This window comes from Suricata suricatta, chromosome 3, assembly GCF_006229205.1.
Source record: "Suricata suricatta isolate VVHF042 chromosome 3, meerkat_22Aug2017_6uvM2_HiC, whole genome shotgun sequence".
Lineage (NCBI taxonomy): Eukaryota > Metazoa > Chordata > Mammalia > Carnivora > Herpestidae > Suricata > Suricata suricatta.
Genome location: NC_043702.1, coordinates 37213178 through 37231227, shown reverse-complemented (window position 1 = coordinate 37231227; position 18050 = coordinate 37213178).

Below are 18050 nucleotides of genomic sequence, written 5' to 3'. Positions count from 1 at the left end.
GCTGAGAATGAACTGAGGGTTGAAGGGGAAGGGGGAGGGGGGAAAAGAGGTGGTGGTGATGGTGGAGGACACTTAAGGGGAAGAGCACTGGGTGTTGTATGGAAAACAATTTGACAATAAAATATTATGGGGGAAAAAAAGAACAAGGGGTCCAGAAACAGTTTCTTTTGGACAAGTTTTCAACCTTTATAAAATATATCTGCAACCCTGGCTACAGCCCTCTGGCAGAGGCGTTGGTGCCTGACCTAAATGTGTCCGACTGAGTCTGTGCATAAGGAAGACCTTCAAGGTGGCCACGCATGAGAGCTGAACCCCAAGAGGGACAAAGTGTACTGAACAGTGATGAAACAACTCGGTAAGATCCTTTCTCAGAGTGTGTGAATGCAACTCCGACAGAGAATGCTGTCAGAGAATAGCAGAGAAAAAAAATCAAGAGAAAGTAAAAGCTGAAACTCTAAAGCAGGAGAAGCCAAGAATAATCCAAACCTTGAGGCCTGTAGGGGTAAGGAAGTATATAAGACTACAGAGAAGACACAGCAAGAAGCTGAAACAAGTATTAGGAAAGTACTCCAGCCACTGGAATGTACTCTCAAATTTCCTTTACAATGCAGCATGAGGCCAGTGGATCAAAAGGCCACATTAAGAGACAGCTACTGTAAGTTTTTCAGTTATCTTTACCTCTACTAAAGAGCTGAGGTTATCAATTATCAAAATGGACATTAAAAGTAGACTTTTATTGTTGAAACAGGAGATATTCAAGACTTGTGAGTTGGCAGGTGCCTCGGTGACTCAGTCAGTTAAGCATCTGGCTCTTGATTTGGCTCAGGTCATGAACTCAACGATTCATGAGTTCAAGCCCCATGTCAGGCTCTGCGCTGACAGCACAGAGCCTGCTTGCTATTCTCTCTCCCTCCCTCTCTACCCCTCCCCACTCACATACACATGTGCATGTGCTCTCTCGCTCTCTCACTCTCTCTCTCAAAATAAATAAGTAAACTTAAAAAAGATTTGTGAATTGGCTAGAAAAACTTCAGGGGTACCCCACATCTCATGAAGAGGTATAATCTCACCAGGCTATTCTCAGGCTGGATTCTGCACTCAGGCACAGTTCACTTGGATGATCGTGGTTGTCCAATGCCAACTCTAATTTTAACTGAATCCTGTCTCTACAACATTGTCATATTTGCCTCAAGTGAATCTCTTAAGCAAAGCAAGGAACATCCAAAGGGCAAAAATACAGACTATTAAACTTATAAAATAAGTTGTAGGTGCATGTGTATGCCATCTTACAAATGCACATTTGGCTGTCATATCCAGGGGTGGGGGAGCTGGTGAAAGGCCTGGAGCCCTTACTTCCCTCTAACTACTGGGATATGTTCACTGGGGCTTTAGACTCGGGTACTATTACACAAAAACCAAAAAGTAACTGGCTTGTACAAAAGCCATATTTATGTCTTGATATTTAACAGTCCAGATGTAACCAGTCCACACCAGAAAACCTTCCACTTCCAGTTCCAGATAGTTATTTCAAGTCTCACCACCCCCTAGTCAGTAGGAAAGAGGAATGGAGGGCACACTCTTTCCCCATTGGCTAGATTTTACCACATGATCATGCCTAGCTTCAAGGGCAGCAAGGAAATTAATCTCTCTACTAGCAACCAAATGAAAACTAAGTGAAATTATACCTGCATACATCATTTGGGGGCCTTCTCTCCTGTGCAGCTACCATCCCCTGAGGAGACTTGAGCGAGATTTCTTCTTCACAGTATGGAGGAGTTTAATATAAGCATGAAACTCACTGCTTAAATAACACCAATCAGAAATCCACTATGAAGTCACTACATAAAACAGACAAATGTTTACAAAAGGAGAAAAGAAAAGAAAATAGTAAAGGCCCTGAAAGCTACTTAGGTAACTATTATATGAAGGAAAATCTGTATGATCTGAGAATAAACCACATCCTTGCTCCTAACCTCCTTCAATCACCTTAGAGACTCCTGAATCACACGGGAAAAGTAGTAGCTCTCCTGCTCTGCATTGAAAAACCCACACAGGCCATTGTAATAAGTAAAGGCACTGATTAAAAGAGTAAAATCTTCATCAGCCTTCCAAACTGCACTACTTGGTTAGAGCCGCAACTGGGTGGTTCAAACAGCTTTATTGTCTCACAGTGATGGAAGCAGGTCCATGGTGTCAAAAGGGCTGGTACCTTGTGAGGGCTGTGAGGAAATGATCTAGGACTCTCACCCCTGGCTTGTAGATGGCCGTATTCTTTTGTCTCTTCACAATGTCTTCCCTTTACATGTGGCTGAGCGTTGAAACTTCACCTTTCTAGAAGGACATCAGTTATACTGTCCTTCTAAATTACCTCATTTCAACTTGATTACCTCTGTAGGACCCAATCTCAAAATAAGTTCACCTTCTGAGGTACCTGTGGTTAGACTTCAACATATGAATTTGCTGGGGGGCAGTGGGGAGAGATTGGGGCACACAATTGAACCTCTAACATAAATTTAGAGATCTGTAAATCCGAGTTCAAGATTGAATATTCACTACAGTAGTCATTATATCCTCTTTAAATCCATTCTATTGGAAAATATAACATACAGAAAATGCAAAGAATATAAATATATAGAGTAACAAATAATTATGAAATGAGCACTTACGAAACCACCAATTCGGTCAAAAAACCTGAGCAACTGTCAGTAACCAGGAACCCCTGTGTGTTTCTTCCTGACCACAAATGCCTCCTTCTTCCAGAAGATATAGTATCATTACTTTTAGGAAAATGACTTCTTTCCTTTCCTACATAGTTTTACCATTTCTGAATACATCCCCAAACAACATAATTTGGTTTTACCTGTTTTTGAACTGAATGTGAGTAAAATTATACTGTCATACATCATTTGGGGTCTTCTACCCCTCAATATAATTGTAAGACTTATCCACATATTTATATTTTTAATGATTCCAAAGAATATGTCATTAACCTATATCCAATTTTGTTGGTCAAAACTATATTTTCTCTGATATTTACCATTCCCACTCTATTTTAACATACCCACATCTTTCAACATCTACATCAAAGTCATATCTGTATCTACAAACTAATCTAAAACTTAGAGATTTTTTCTTTACAAAAAAACCAGTCTTTTGTGTTTAAAACTTCTATGAATACAGATTATAACACAAACAATTTTCTTCAGTGTTACCTCAGCAGACATTTTTCCAGAAAAACTGAACAAGAAATGTACTCATTGCAAAGTATATTTACTAATCAAATTAATATATTTTAGGCAATGCTATAATATTCTAGGTTGTACTGTCCCACAGACCATTTCTCACCAGATGTGAACCAACAGGAAAAAATGAGAGAGGGGATGGTTCAATGGTTTGAGGGGACAGTCATTCATCAGACTCTGGTGGACAGATTTCATTGATGAGCAGAGGACCTCAAAGGAAAGACAACACTGTAACCTGCTGGGCTATACTAACGATAGACTTGCCCAATTCTTAGGTTTTTGAAGGTCAGAGACTTGCTCCTGGGTCAATTCTGAGATTCACTTAACTTAATGGTCTCAGTACTCTGACCTTGCCTACCTCCTTACCTTTCTGAACTGCATTTCAGTCTGCAAACTAGTCTCGTTAACTCATCTACTTGTTAATGACCCGGCCCTGCAGAGGTAGACTGACCTTCCATCCTTCGCTTGTTATTAGATCTAAAACCTGTTCTTAAAGTCTCCATTCAGACTTCTTTCCTGGTCCTGATAATCAGTTTTATTTTCCATTCCCAACTCAAATTCCAGTTCTAACAGCGATGTGACTCCCCTACAAAATGAATCACAACTGGGAAGCTGTTTTTTTCTATTACTCTAGATGTATCTCTGTGAAGTAGAAATGAGCTAAATAAAAAAGGAAACTAAGATATTACAACAGAAATGAAATATTCACAAAAGTTCTTTAAATAATAAAACAGCTTCTCCCTTCAAATTTATTATTAATTTTTAGTCTCTATAAGATTATTAGGAATAAAGGGAAAGTCACTCTTATTTCTAACCTTCAAGGACAATCACTATTAACATTTTGGCACATATCCTTCCAGTCTATTCTTTTCTATTCATAAATACATAGGTAAATAGATATTAAAAATGAGATCATGTTATAATTTATAATATTTTGTGACTACTTTTATTGCCTTAAAAATATATTAGACCATCTTCTGGTAACATTTTTTTCTTTATACCATCACTTTTACTGGCAAAATAGAATTCCATTCTAAGAATGTACCATAATTTATTAGGCCTCTATTTAAATAATCTTTTGTGTAAAGGTATATGTTTGATGAGTGAGAACATTCCATTCTGATCTTCTGCCTTGGTAATCTGTTACAGTTTAAGACCAAATACAGTCAACTACAAGACGCTAAAGGAACCATAGTTACACCTCAAAAGATTAAAGACTGAAAAGAATTTCTAATAAGATCAATAAAGATTTTAAATCGTTCATGCTTTATTGCTAGCATATAAACAAGACAGTGCTAAATATTCAAACTTCTGATTAGGATAAAATCTAAAAGTGTGTCTTTTTTCCAAGTACTTTTACTGCCATTGTCTCCACAGTAGGAAATTAAATGAAATCCAAATGTTCCTCCCATCTCCATCACAACAGACCGACCGAGTAAACAGCTTTACCTATTTAATATGTTAAGAAAGAGGCAGAGAAATGCAATACCTCGGGGACAAAATAAATGAAATAAAAGTTTCACAATGAAAACAACTACAAAACACACCTACCTCATTTTAGAAACACACTAACTCTTACGGCCCAGGATGGGGCAGGGCTTACAGAAAAACAATACGTAGATACTATTTTTCACAAGCATTTGTAGGACACCTTAAAAGAACAAAAAATTTCAAGCTACACAAAGTGGCAGACTATAGAAATCACAACTATTGTGAATCACTCCACTCTAGGAAGTGGAAAGACTAATATTTGTAGACACCACCAAACAGAAGTTGGCTTCTGTTTACCTCTAAAACTCTATTCCAAATGATAATTCAGAACAAATGCTTGAATTTAATATGCTTCTTTACATATGTATAATTTTTCCTCCAAAAGATGTAAGGATGCATATCGCTGGTATACTATACAGTTTCAAGACATCTAAATATAGTGTCTGATAATTTTGTTTAAATGGTAAACAGGATTATAAATTTATTTTAAACTCAATTGTATAAAAATTACTCCCTGATTTGTGAAAGAATCAACATGAACTGAAAATTATAGTAAATGTTGACAATATGTGATTTTAATTAATCATATATTCTTTTCATAAACCTTTCAAGTCTGACTTCAGGATCCAAATCTTGCTGGAAACTCTCTTTTCCTTGGTCATTAGTTACCTCCTTCATGCCATATGCAATACTTCTCATTCTTGAATTTTCTTTTCCTAGCATCTCTTACTGTTAAATATTGCTCTTTCTCAACATTCTCTACTCTCCAACTTTTCTAACAAAATACCATCCTAAATCACTTCTCTCCCTCTCTTCCCAATCTCTGTTAATTCAAATATTCCCTAGAGCCTAAAAGGAGATGGGCACAATACTATGTCCTATATATAAATAAGGATCAAGACATGCATGGTCCTTGAGGAGAGAGATACAGGAAACTAATATTTCAGCCCCAAATGATCAGAATTATAAGGTATGACCAAGTTGGTGTAAGACTATCAGTGAGAGATATTTTTAGTTGTAAATCAGAACTGAGGATTTATGGTCAAAGCACGCTTCCTGGAGGATGTGATGCTGACCAACCAGGTTTGTGCCAGACACATTTATATTCCCCCAAAGTAGTCCTCAAGCCTCAGCTGCCTGGAAATCCTTCTAGATTTTCCCCAGGGCAGCTCTCTGGTCCACTTGCATGACAACTATTTCTGACTTTCTCCACTCTCCTCAAAATTTCCGGACAGCCTCTGTCAGCCTCATTCACAGAAGATGACCCTACTTCCAGCTTCAGAGAAAACAGAAATACAGTCCTTTAGAAGAAAAATCTTACTATTACAAGATGAAGCACAGAGTACAGAAGATGTACAAAGGAGTTATTTTAGAGTTCCTTAAATCCCAGCTCCTAACACAACCACATTGTGAGGCTCAGGGAAGTCCTTCCTCTCCTGTTTCCCTATGGTTCCTTTTGTGTCTTCACTTGTCAGCCCGAGCCCTCTGCTACTGGCCCAGAGTCTCCTACCATTTTTTGGGAAGCTGGGTCTCTCTGAACTCATAAGTAGAGGAAAAATCTCCTGTGAGGCAAGGTGGGTTTGCAAGGCCTCCCACCATCAGATGGTGACCAGCATCTACCCCCACTCAACCCCCACTCAATTTCTGCTTGAGTACCGACCCCAAGGCCCCAAGGTGCCTGACTGACTGATATCAGGAGTGACTTGCCTTCTTATGCTAAAAATATGTGAATCGTACCTTGTGAAAAAACTTGTTATAGGAGTTTCTTCTTTTGTGATTATAGGAGCAAATGTTACATTTCCTGAGAAAACCTGTTTTTTCCCCCTCCAGAAAACAGGCTATTGACCCCTGCTCACAAAGACCTAACTCTTGCCTTTGCTACGCTAAAAACTTTCCCTTGTATTTGAATGCTAAAGATCCCTTCCTTCCCCTAGTCACCTACTTCAATCTCTATTGGTAAAGATTATGCATGAGTCTTCCACCAATCTATGTTCTGGGAAGTTTTTACATACCAAAGAATTTGTTATCAGAAATTATTGTCTAAGGCAATTGCCACTTCTGTTTTGGACCTCATACATTTTTTCAATAAATAAAGCTGACTCTCGGGTGACAGCAGAGATGTCTGCCTAGTGAGCAGAAAGCTGAGGCTCTCTCACTCCTTTTCACCAACACCGTCCATCCTTCAGGGACCCCTGGACCTGCCGGAGCTGGACTCCAGCACCATTTGGTTCCACTGGATTTTCCTTCAGTGGAACAAGACAGAGGCCAGAATGGTAGTGAAGGTGAAGATCCTTCCTCTTCAGAGAATCAGGAGAAATGAACTTCCAGATCCAGTCTGAGAATGAAGTCTCTAGGACCCCCTCAACATAAACCTAGATCCTAAAACACCTCCAAATCTCCAGCCCACCTTACCACAGCTGTTCCCATTAACCTAACCTGGTCAAGGCCACAAAGAAAAATGCAGAGCTCCAAACCCCAGAAAGATTGGGTATGGTGGGCCCAAAGGGAAGAAAACCCAATCCTTTCTCACAAGCCATTATGTTTTACTACAGCTGCTCTCTAGGAGCCAAATTTAGATACACTGGAAGCTAACAATTGTTTTTGCAAGTCATTAGAAAATATATTTCACAGGCAAACAACAGTTCTCCAGAAACAGCATTTTGTTCAAAGTCTGCTCACCGTATGGATTGCATGCAAGAGGTTTTAGAATCCAGTGAATCAAAGTTGTCAGTTAGCCAACAAAAGTCAAAAACTTAAGTGTACAACTCCACTATAACCTGAAAAGACTTAGATTCTTTCAAGTTCATTCATTTCTTCAGCAAATATGTATAAATCATGTATCACAGGCCCAATACTACACTAGGCTCTGAGCACATGGTGGAGAATAAAATAAGTATGCCCACAGCTTAAACACTATTGAGAAGACAGATTAAAAAAACAAGTAAACAAGTAAATAGAGCATTACAAATGGTAATAGGTGTTTGCCTTACATCCTGCAACAAAATTATACTTTCAGACACTACCCAATTGCCATCAGTCCCCTTAACAGAATGAAGCGGTGACCAAGAAAACATAGTAGAAAATTGCACCAAATTGTTGGTCTAGGGGACATATGCATTTAAACTCTGATTTGCAAAACAACTGTCTGGAGAAGCCTTCAGGCTGATGACTCATTAGACCAACAGAGACTCTTATAGAGCTTTATATTTAATCAAATTGATGCCCCACAGACTACAAGAGTTTTTCACCAAAGACACCATTAACTTGAGCCATCAACAATATTCAACCCACACAAGGCTCAAAACACATTTATATGCTAGTGCCATTTCCACATAACCAATCAAATCTCTTTAGTCAGTAATCTCAGTATCTCACTCAACTGATCCAGCACCTAGTGCCACAGAAGACAAGAAACGGTTCACCTGGAAGGTTACCTCCCAGACATCTCAGATGTGAGTGGAGAGGGTTTTTTTTTTTTAGATTTCTGAATTACAATGACAGAAAACAAGCAACTCCTGATTTACACTCACTGGATCATTGACTTCTCCGTGACATTTTCAAGGTCCTGGAAATTGACAAAACATCTAGCTGACCCTCAGTTGAAGCCCTGAGACCTAAATCAAAGAAGGGAGTAGGTGGTCATATAGGAGAATTCCATCCCTACCAAAATATATCTGCACTTCCCCCACCCCTTCGCTGCCCAAATCTGGGCTTGGCACGAAAAGGAAAGCAAACCACTCTCTTGTGCTGCTTTCTAAAGGAAGAGGGAGCGGTCCCCATATGCCAATACTTCTTTTCTTGTACCAAATCCACTTTAATTCCCGCCAACTACACTTCTCAGTGTGCAGTGCACAAATAAGAAGTCAATCACTGGCATTAAGCCTAAGAGAACAATAAGTAGTAGGCTCTGTGGTGTGTAAAACTGCTGGCCTGGAAATTACCTGTAAGTTTCTCAGATCATCCAGGGAAAAATTCTCACCTTTATAAAAAGATAACAAGAACACGACATCAGAAAATCTCTGCTGTAGACAACAGATCCATAAACAACAGAGACCACTGTAACACAATGCACAGCACTTAGCCCTCTAGCTTAAAAGGCCAAAGGAAGATTAAGAAATCTATAATGTAAACCCAGAATAAGGACACCAAGAATAAGGATAATATGGCCTACATCAAGAATGAACAGATTTCCCTTCATGTAAGATTAAGCAAAGAAAAAATATCAGTATGGGTCCTATCAAAACATCTTACTGCAGGGGCTCCTGGGTGGCTCAGTGAGTTAAGCATCCGACACTTGATTTTGGCTCAGGTCATGATCTCATGGTCCATGTGGTGGAGCCTCCCCACTGACAGCATGGAACCTACTTGGGATTCTCTCTCTCTCTCATTCTCTCTCTCTCTCTCACTCTCCCACTCACGCATGTGTGCACATCCCTGTCTCTCTCAAAATAATTTTACCTAAAAAAAAAATCTTACTTCATAAAAGACATATATAAAATTTTATGAGATGATAAGATTGCACTTCAGATCAATGGAAAAAGTAAGTACTCAATAATAAGATAATAATTTAAAAAACACATTTACTAGCCTTCTTCATGAAAAATAATTCCACACATTGCAATCACTCAAACATGATTAATTCATCAAAGCCCTTTTCATCACATGTTAATGTTACTGCTTTACGCATATCCTTGCTTTCTCCTGACTCTGACTATGTGTTGGCATATCCCCTGTGTAAAATGGAATATTCTCAGTTTTCTGGACATGTAATCCCTCCTGGCTATGATCCAGCTGATGAATCTGTCAGGCTAAAAACCCTGTGCCTTTGAAAGCCAAGGACTGCCATGGTGACGATAACGAAAAATGATACTTACCTGGCTAAGAATCACTTGGAAATATATTTGATGGACAAAACTATCAGAAGCTACTTAAGTCCCTACTTAGTTTAGCTGGGGCAGGCACCTAGGGAAAAAAATGGTAAGGAATTATTAAGATACAAAATGCATATCGTAATGTATACTGAATATTCAATGAGTACCGACGTTATATCAGGCACAGTATTAGGCTATTAATATATTATCTCATTAGGGTCTCGCAACAACCCTGGAAGAAACACATTAACCTTATTTTTATGATTATGTAACTCAACAATCAGAGGTTAAATAACTGCTACTAAGTCAAAAACTAAAAAGCAGAAGAGATGGAATTCAAACCCATATCCCACTCATTCCAAATGCACTACTCTTTTTCACGCCGCCATACTGCCACCCTCGGTCAGCCCCTCACACCTGGGTCCCCATGCACCTCCCACCTGACTGAGCCGGGAGGGTGCACCTGCACTCTGGCACTGGCTTAAGGCATTTGCTTCAACAGCACATTCATTAGCCTATCATTAGTGTATCTGACCCACCTACCCCTCAGAAATTCTGGAGACTTGAGGGAGATTCATGAGGTGAGGTAGCTCAGTTTCTTCATCATCACCCCCATCACCTCTAGATGTAAGTTAAACATCTAAAAAGCTGGGGAAACCTGAATTATATCAAGCTGCCTCCAACATTTTGAAAGCCAATGCTAGGCCAATGTGAATGACTGACACCTAACGTGGGGCTGAGTACTACACACAGGGTATTAAGTAAATCTGCACCCGTGCCCAACCCCTCAGGTAGCATGGAACAAACAGGCTAACCAGCAAATAACAGAGGCAGCCTAACGCCTTTCTTTGTGAGTCTTCCTTACAAGTTGAAGCAGGACTTCAAAATTGTAACCACGTGGTATCATCAAAATACAAAGAATATATCAAGCAAAAAATGGGAGGGGAGTATTTGTGCACTCTAGCCTATGCTAGCAAAATAACTTAAAAATCACTTTTTAAAAATAATATTCTTGGCATTTGGGTAACATCTCTTTAAGTCTTCTAGGAAAGAGAAATGTGAGAAGGTTAATATTTAACTACAGTATTGACCCAAGAGTTTACAATATATATGTGAAATTCTTTCTCTCTAAAAGGATTTTCCTAAACATGCTACTTAGTATCTGCAGGTCCTCCACAAAATGAGCCTTTATCACCCAACCAGTTATGTGCAGAGACAGACAGGTTCACAAAAATGATTTCCAGTGCTTCCCAAATCTAATTCTATGTGAACCACCTGGAGATAGTGTTCAAATGCAGATTCTGATTCAATAGGCTAGAACAGACCCGAAGAGGCTGCATTTCTAACAAGCCCCCACATGACCTTGAGGTGCAGAGAGCAGCCAGAACAGCCCTTAGCAGCAAAGATCTCAGTCTCTGTTTCTTCACTAACATGCCTGTGCTCCTCACACTGGCCCCAGCAAACTGAGCTTTACACAAATTATGTGTGGTGCTTTCATAGTTCTGATAATCTAAAAAATATACATTGTACTAGTTCAATGACAAAACTTCTCGTTTGCAGAAACAACTAACAGGCATTTCCAGAAAATAGGTTTTCTTTAAGATAGCTTTTCTCAAAAAGAGTCTGTAGACATTTTCTCGGTGGGTGCTCAGGAATAATTTTCCATAAGAGAGGACCATACAATGACTTCTTGGTCAGTTTTACCTTATTCAGCAGTACAACCAACATCGAGCTGCAGGAAAAGGACTGCCCTCAGGATGGAGCCAAGGTGAGGAGGAAGGGGAAATTCTGAAAATTACAGAGCTTGATTTCATGGCCTCCAAGCCTCTGAAATGGATTACTGAATAAGTAGTCTGTGAGATCTTAGAGCAGATGAAAAACAGGCATTCACTAGAAAACATCATGGTTTCACTAAGAATTCGTTATGCCAAATCCTTTATTTCCTTTCTGACAGGCTTGTAAGAATGGACTATGTGCTTCAGACAGCGTATCTAGATTTCAACAAGGTAGGAGTCTCTTAAAACCATCTTTTGGCCAAGACAAGAGAAATGCAGCCCAAATAATAATGCGTTGAACAGATTCATAAGTGGTTAAACAGAATATCCAAGATAGCAGGTGGATGAAGTAACAGTCTAGAAACAGATCCCTATGCGGCCCCTTCCTTCCTCCCACCACCCTACCCGCTACCCACTAATCCCTCACAACCTCAGACCAATCAGAGACAACACGAGTCACATGTTCTGAAATAAATTCTTACAGGTACTCATATAAGAACTCCACAAAAGAGGGATTCAATTTCAGACACTTTATGGCCACTTCTCTTGATAAGACCCCAGTAATTAAAATTTAATGACTTGTCCCTGTAGAAGTTATTTAAACTGCTTTGAATGGCTATTTCTGTGGTTAATGCTTAACGAGAGACTGCTAATAGAGGAGGTAGAGTGGATGACAGAGAAGCAGTAGGGGTCTTTCCAACTAAAATTTGGAAAAGATAATGGAAAATGAGCTCCAGTATACACTGTATTTACAAAGTGTATGGGAGGAAGGAGGAAAGAGCAGAGGTGTATGTGAGGAGTGTCCCAAAGCGTTTTTACCTCCTTAAGCATCCACATTATTCTGCCTCCCTGGGAGCAGAGAGGGTCCCAGCAGACAGCACGCAGGAGTTTTTACTTTGAATCATAAATCAGAAAAGGATTAGCTTTGAGAAACCAAAAACTGGCCTCTTGATATGCTGGTAATCTTCAATAAGCCAGTTATGCACATATCACTGATACTACAAGGAAAGAACACTCCATCAAAGGAAAGGAAAGAAGGAAACTAATTTGTATAAATGTCTAAGATACCTTTATTTCTTTTATTATAAAATACATATTATTACTTTACTTGAGTCAAGAAAATACGTATTCTGAAAAGCAGGGAAGTGCTCAAAAAGTACAGAAGTGATGTATAAAAAGTACAGAGGAGCTGGCTTGTAATGGCACCAGATTTAGGACAATTTGCACATCTAAAAGTGTAATATTGGTAAATATAACATCTAATTTTAAAAATTCATGAATCCGTATTAATGGAGGAGTTGAGGGAATTTCTTCTTGCAAAATGCCAGCTATTAGATGGAAAAGGAATGATAAAGTTAGAAAATATTCCCTTTGCAATCTCCAGGGTAATTGACTCAGGCAAGAATCATGCATAAACACTAAAAGTTCTTGGGAAAAGATTACTAGGAAACAAGATATTCACATGGTCTCAAGCATCATCACACAGATTACCTACTACTCATAAAAGGACAAGTGTACTTGTATATGAGAATGCTCTGGTGGCCACCACTTAACCAAGTAACCCCATTCCACCGTCACCAACAGCAGGATCATCGGACCTCACGTGCCTCCTGCTGTGGTACAGTAAGTGGTATCATGTCCACTGTCTTCTTGCCAAAAATGTTAACCTGAATCTAAAAATTGGGAAACAAGTAGACAAATTCAAAATGTGGAACATTCTACAACTGGTTTAACCTCTTCAAAACAGTGTTACAAAACAAAACAAAAGGAAGAGACAGGGCAATCAAATGCAATGCATGAAACTTTACTGCATCCTGGATTTAAAAAAAAAAGCTGTGGGGCACCGGGGTGCCTCAGTCAGTGAGCGTCTGACTTCCGCTCATGTTCTAATCTCACCATTGGTGAGCCCGCGGCGGGCTCTGTGCTGACAGCTCAGAGTGTGGAGCCTGCTTCAGATTCTGTGTCTCCCTCTCTCTCTGCCCCTTCCCTGCTCATGCTCTCTCTCTTTCTCTCTCTCTCTCTCTCAAAATAAATAAACATTTTTTTTAAAAAGTTACAAGGTGGCTGGGTGGCTCAGTCGGTTAAGCAGCCGACTCTTGATTTCAGCTCAGGTCATGATCTCACGGTTCAATGAGTTCAAGCCCCCCTACACTGCATTGTCTGTGCAGAGCCTGCTTGGGATTCTGTCTCCCTCTCCCTCCACCCCTTCTCCACTCTATCTCTCTCTCCCTCCAAAATAAAAATGGATAAACTTTTAAAAAAAAGTTCTGAAACATTTTCAACATAAAATATTCATGAAATGATATGATTGAATCATGGGTAATTTTCTTAGGTTTAACAATGATGTTAAAAACAGTAACAATAATACTGGGGGTGGTAGGAGACTATGTTTATTCTCAGGAAACACGAAAGTCTTTAGGGGTGATGTGTAATGGTGTCTCCAACTTATTCTTTAAAATAAGGCCTGGGTGCCTCGGTAGGTTAAGCGTCCAATTGTTGATTTCAGCTCAGGTCATGCTCTCATGGTTCATGAGTTAGAGCCCCTCATCATCAGGGTCTGTGCTGACAGCACAGGGCCTGCTTGAGATTCTCTCTCTTTGCTCCTCTCCCATGTGCATGCATGTGTTCTCTCTCTCAAAAATAAATAAATATTTTTAAATGTAATAAAATTTCAGAAAAAAACAGACCTATAGTGAGAGAATCCAATATGACAGAAGGTTAATGATTGATACAGATAAAGAGTATATAAGTGGTTTTTTAATTTCAAGTTTTTCACAGTAATTTTTCAAAATTAAATGTTGAGAGAAAGAAGCTATAAACTTTTTTTTAATTTAAACAGTTATTAATGTTTCTTTTCCCCTCAGCCCTATTTTTTCCATAAAAGCTTATGCTCCTCAATCTCATACCTCCCACAACAGAAGGTTCCACTACTAACTTACCCTTGGAATTTGGTAGCAATTACACACCTCTCTGAACGATGCATTCATTATTCCAAATCTAGAGAGGTCATAATCAAAATATATTTACCAATAAAATGGAGCATCAAAAGTCTAATGGGCAGGGTAGTCTAAAAGACAATAAGTGAAAAGCAGAGTATTCATTTTTGTTTCTCTGCTTCCCATTTTTTCTGAGGCAAGTATTTCAACTATTTCTTTAGAGACAAATAGAGAAACCCTTTGGTGAAATGCAACACTGTCCTTAGCGCAATGCTCCCAACCAAGTGAACAATGAAGTCAAACATAAATTACAAGGCTCGTAGCTGTGTCCCCAGCCCTGTCTCCCCACAGTAGACCCTTGAACTACTTGAGGGTCAGGGGCACCAACCCTCACACAGTTGAAAATTCATGTATAACTTAGTAAGTCAAAACTCTTACCAGCCTACTATTGACTGGAAGCCCTACCAATAACATAAATAGCTGATTAACACGTTTTGTACGTTGTATCATGCACTGTACTCTCACAGTGAATAAAGTACGCTAGGGAAAAGAGAATGTTATCAAGGAAATCATAAGGAAGAGAAAACCTGCCCAAAATTTTCAATTATATTTAGGAGGGAAATGCACGTATCATTGGGCCCAAACAATTCAAACCCGCATTGTTCAAGGGTCAACTGTTCATGAAAAGGTCATCCTAAGCTCACTCACAAAATTAGCCAGCAGTAATACCAGAAATCAAGGGAAAAAATTACCAAAAGCTGCAGGTTAAATCAATGAGAACTCAACCTAAATTGGGGGAATTCAATCTCAAACTGATGATGACAGCAGATGGCACACATTTTCCCTTCTGGCATTTGGCCGAAGAAATAGCAAACCAAGGAAGAATTCTTATGCAACAAATGAACCCACTTTAGAGATGCTAAGTCAAAACAAAAGTTAACCTATTCTTCAGTTGTTTATTTCACATGTCCTTATCACTAAAGAGACCAAGGGATGAATGCACAAATAGACTGAAAGATAAACTCTGTCATATTTAAAACACATTGCCAATGGAAAGACTCTGCTTGAACCAAATTAACGTATGATCTCAAGAAACTAAAGAAAATTCCTGAATAACTGCCTAGCCGCTTTTTATCTTTATTTTTTAACAAAAAACTGACTTTTGCTATGAATTACTTTCAAAAAAGTTAGTGAAGGGGCATCTGGGTGGTTCAGTCAGTTAAGCATCTGACTTGATTTCAGCTCAGGTCATGATCTCATAGTTCCTGAGTTCAAGCCCTGTGTGGGGCTCTGTGTTGACAGTGCAGAACCTGGAGCCTGCTTCATATTCTGCCCCTACCCCACTCACCCTCTGTCTCTGTCTGTCTCTCTCTCTCTCTCTTTCTCTCTCTCTCTCAAAAATAAATAAACATTAAAAAAAAATTAAGCTAATGAATGATCCTTAACAACTGAAAGGATAAAATAAGCAAGGAACCCAAAACTGAAAATAAAGTTATCATTTTTATCCGAAAATTGTAACAATTGGCTATGATTAAAGATCATTTGGTTAAAGGTTTCTTTCCAGCTACCAATGACACATTTATGTAGTACACTAAAATAATCACAATACTATTATACTAGGAAAAGTAGGGATTACTTTCTGTATTTTCAAAATCAGTTTAAAATAATAGTAAATTTTCTCTACTTTGGTATATGTTAAAAATATCAAGAATAAGGACACCTGGGTGGCTCAGTCGGTTAAGTGTCCAATTCTTGATTTCGGCTCAGGTCATGATCTTACAGTTCATGAGTTCAAGCCCTGCATCAGGCTCTGGACTGACAGTGCAGAGCCTGCTTGGGATTCTCTCTCTCTCTGCCTCTCTCTTTCTGCCCTTCCCCGACATGTGTGCTCGCTCCCTCTCTCATTCTCCCTCCCCCTCTCTTTCAAAGTAGGTAAATAAACTTAAAAAAATCAATAATAATAAAGTTTGGTTTCAGGTTAGTAAGAGATTTTGTAGTTTATTCACCCCAGCCAAATACCAAGAAAACAACTTTTAAAGTTACAGAAGCATTTTAGAATTCTCACTTCTGCAGCAAATCCATATGCTAAGAACACCCTGCCAAATAAATGAATTGCTTCTAGCGATGACCCATTTTAGAAAAAACTAACTAAAATTTTTGCAAGCAAAATTAAATTACTCTAATGGACTACTTACCTCAAAACCTACTTATGTGTTATTGACATTAAAACCATTCTAAGAAATAGCATGAAATGCTCCATTAATAATACTTTTTCAAAGGTAAGCTAAAATAAAAAACCTAGATGTACATTCTTATAAAATCTGTTGTCTCCATGTATTTAGTGCCTTTTACTGCTTTAAATAGTACGGTTCTCCTGAAATAAAAACACTGCTTAAGATTTCTGTAAGTTTTTAAAAAACAAAAAAGCAAGTTATTCTTGTTATTAGCATCTTCATAGTTAAAATCGAATATTTATTGAGCATATTTTATATACCAGAACTGAATAAATAATGTATGCATATTACCTTACCTAATCTTCTGAAAATCCTCTAAGGTAGATACTATCATTATCACCATTTTAGAAATGAGGACACTAAATTCAGAAAAGTTAAGTAACTATGGCATAGTGCTAGGCAAGTCCCTTTCTTTTCTAGTCACAGAGTATTAGCCGGTCATGTGACCGCCCACCAAGAGGATACATCTGCCAGCCTCCATTCAGTTTCCATGTGGTCATGGACTGAGTTCTCACCAATGGTTCACACTGGTGAAGTAAGTTCTCACGTTGAGTGGAGGTGATGTATGCACCTGCCATTGTTACATGCCTCTCCCCCTTCTCAGGCTGGAACACAAATGTGGAACTGAGGCAGCTTCTGCCATGCAGATGACAACAGCACCCTAAGGGATGGCAGAGCAACAACACGCAAGAATCAAGCAGTGCCCAAAGGGCCCGTCCATCCTGGACTACCCATCTACCTATGAAGTGATAGAAAAAAAATATGCAGTACCCTCTCTGATCCCTGTTCCTGGCACAAGGCTTCTGAAACCCTTGTAATTTCCTAGGAGGTAGAAATGTCTTTTTTGCTCATCAAGTGACTCTAGGTGGGGTCCTGGATGACCGCAGATTATAAGAAAGAACAAGCCATGGTTAGAAGCCTGGAGTTTTCAGCCCCACCTCCCATTCTCTTGAGAAAAGACAAGGGCTGAAAATAGTTAATGATCTCTCATGCCTCAGTGATGAAGCCTCCAAAAAAACCCCTACAGTACAGGGTTCAGGGAGATTCCAGGTGGATGAGCACATCCACGTACTGGGAGGTGATGCACCCCAACTCCAGAGGGAAAGAAGCTCTTGCACTCAGGACCCTCCCAGACTTCACCCTATGTATCTCTTCATCTTACTATTCATCTGTGTCCTTCATTATATCCTTTAATAAACTCGTAAACATAAGTGTTTCCCTGAGTTCTATGAGCGGCTCTAGCAAATTAATCTAATCCAAAGGTCATGGGAACCTCCAATTTGTAGCCAAGTTGACCAGAAATCATAGGTAACCTGGGGACCTACTACTTGCGTTTGGCATGTGAAATGGCAGTGTTGTGGGACTGAGCCCTTAACCTGTGGCATCTGATGCTGTCTCCAGACACATAGGGTCAGAAGTGAGTTAAAATACAGGACAACCAGCTGGTGTGCCACAGAACTGCTTATTAGGGGAAACCCTCCACAAATTTGGTAACCAGGAG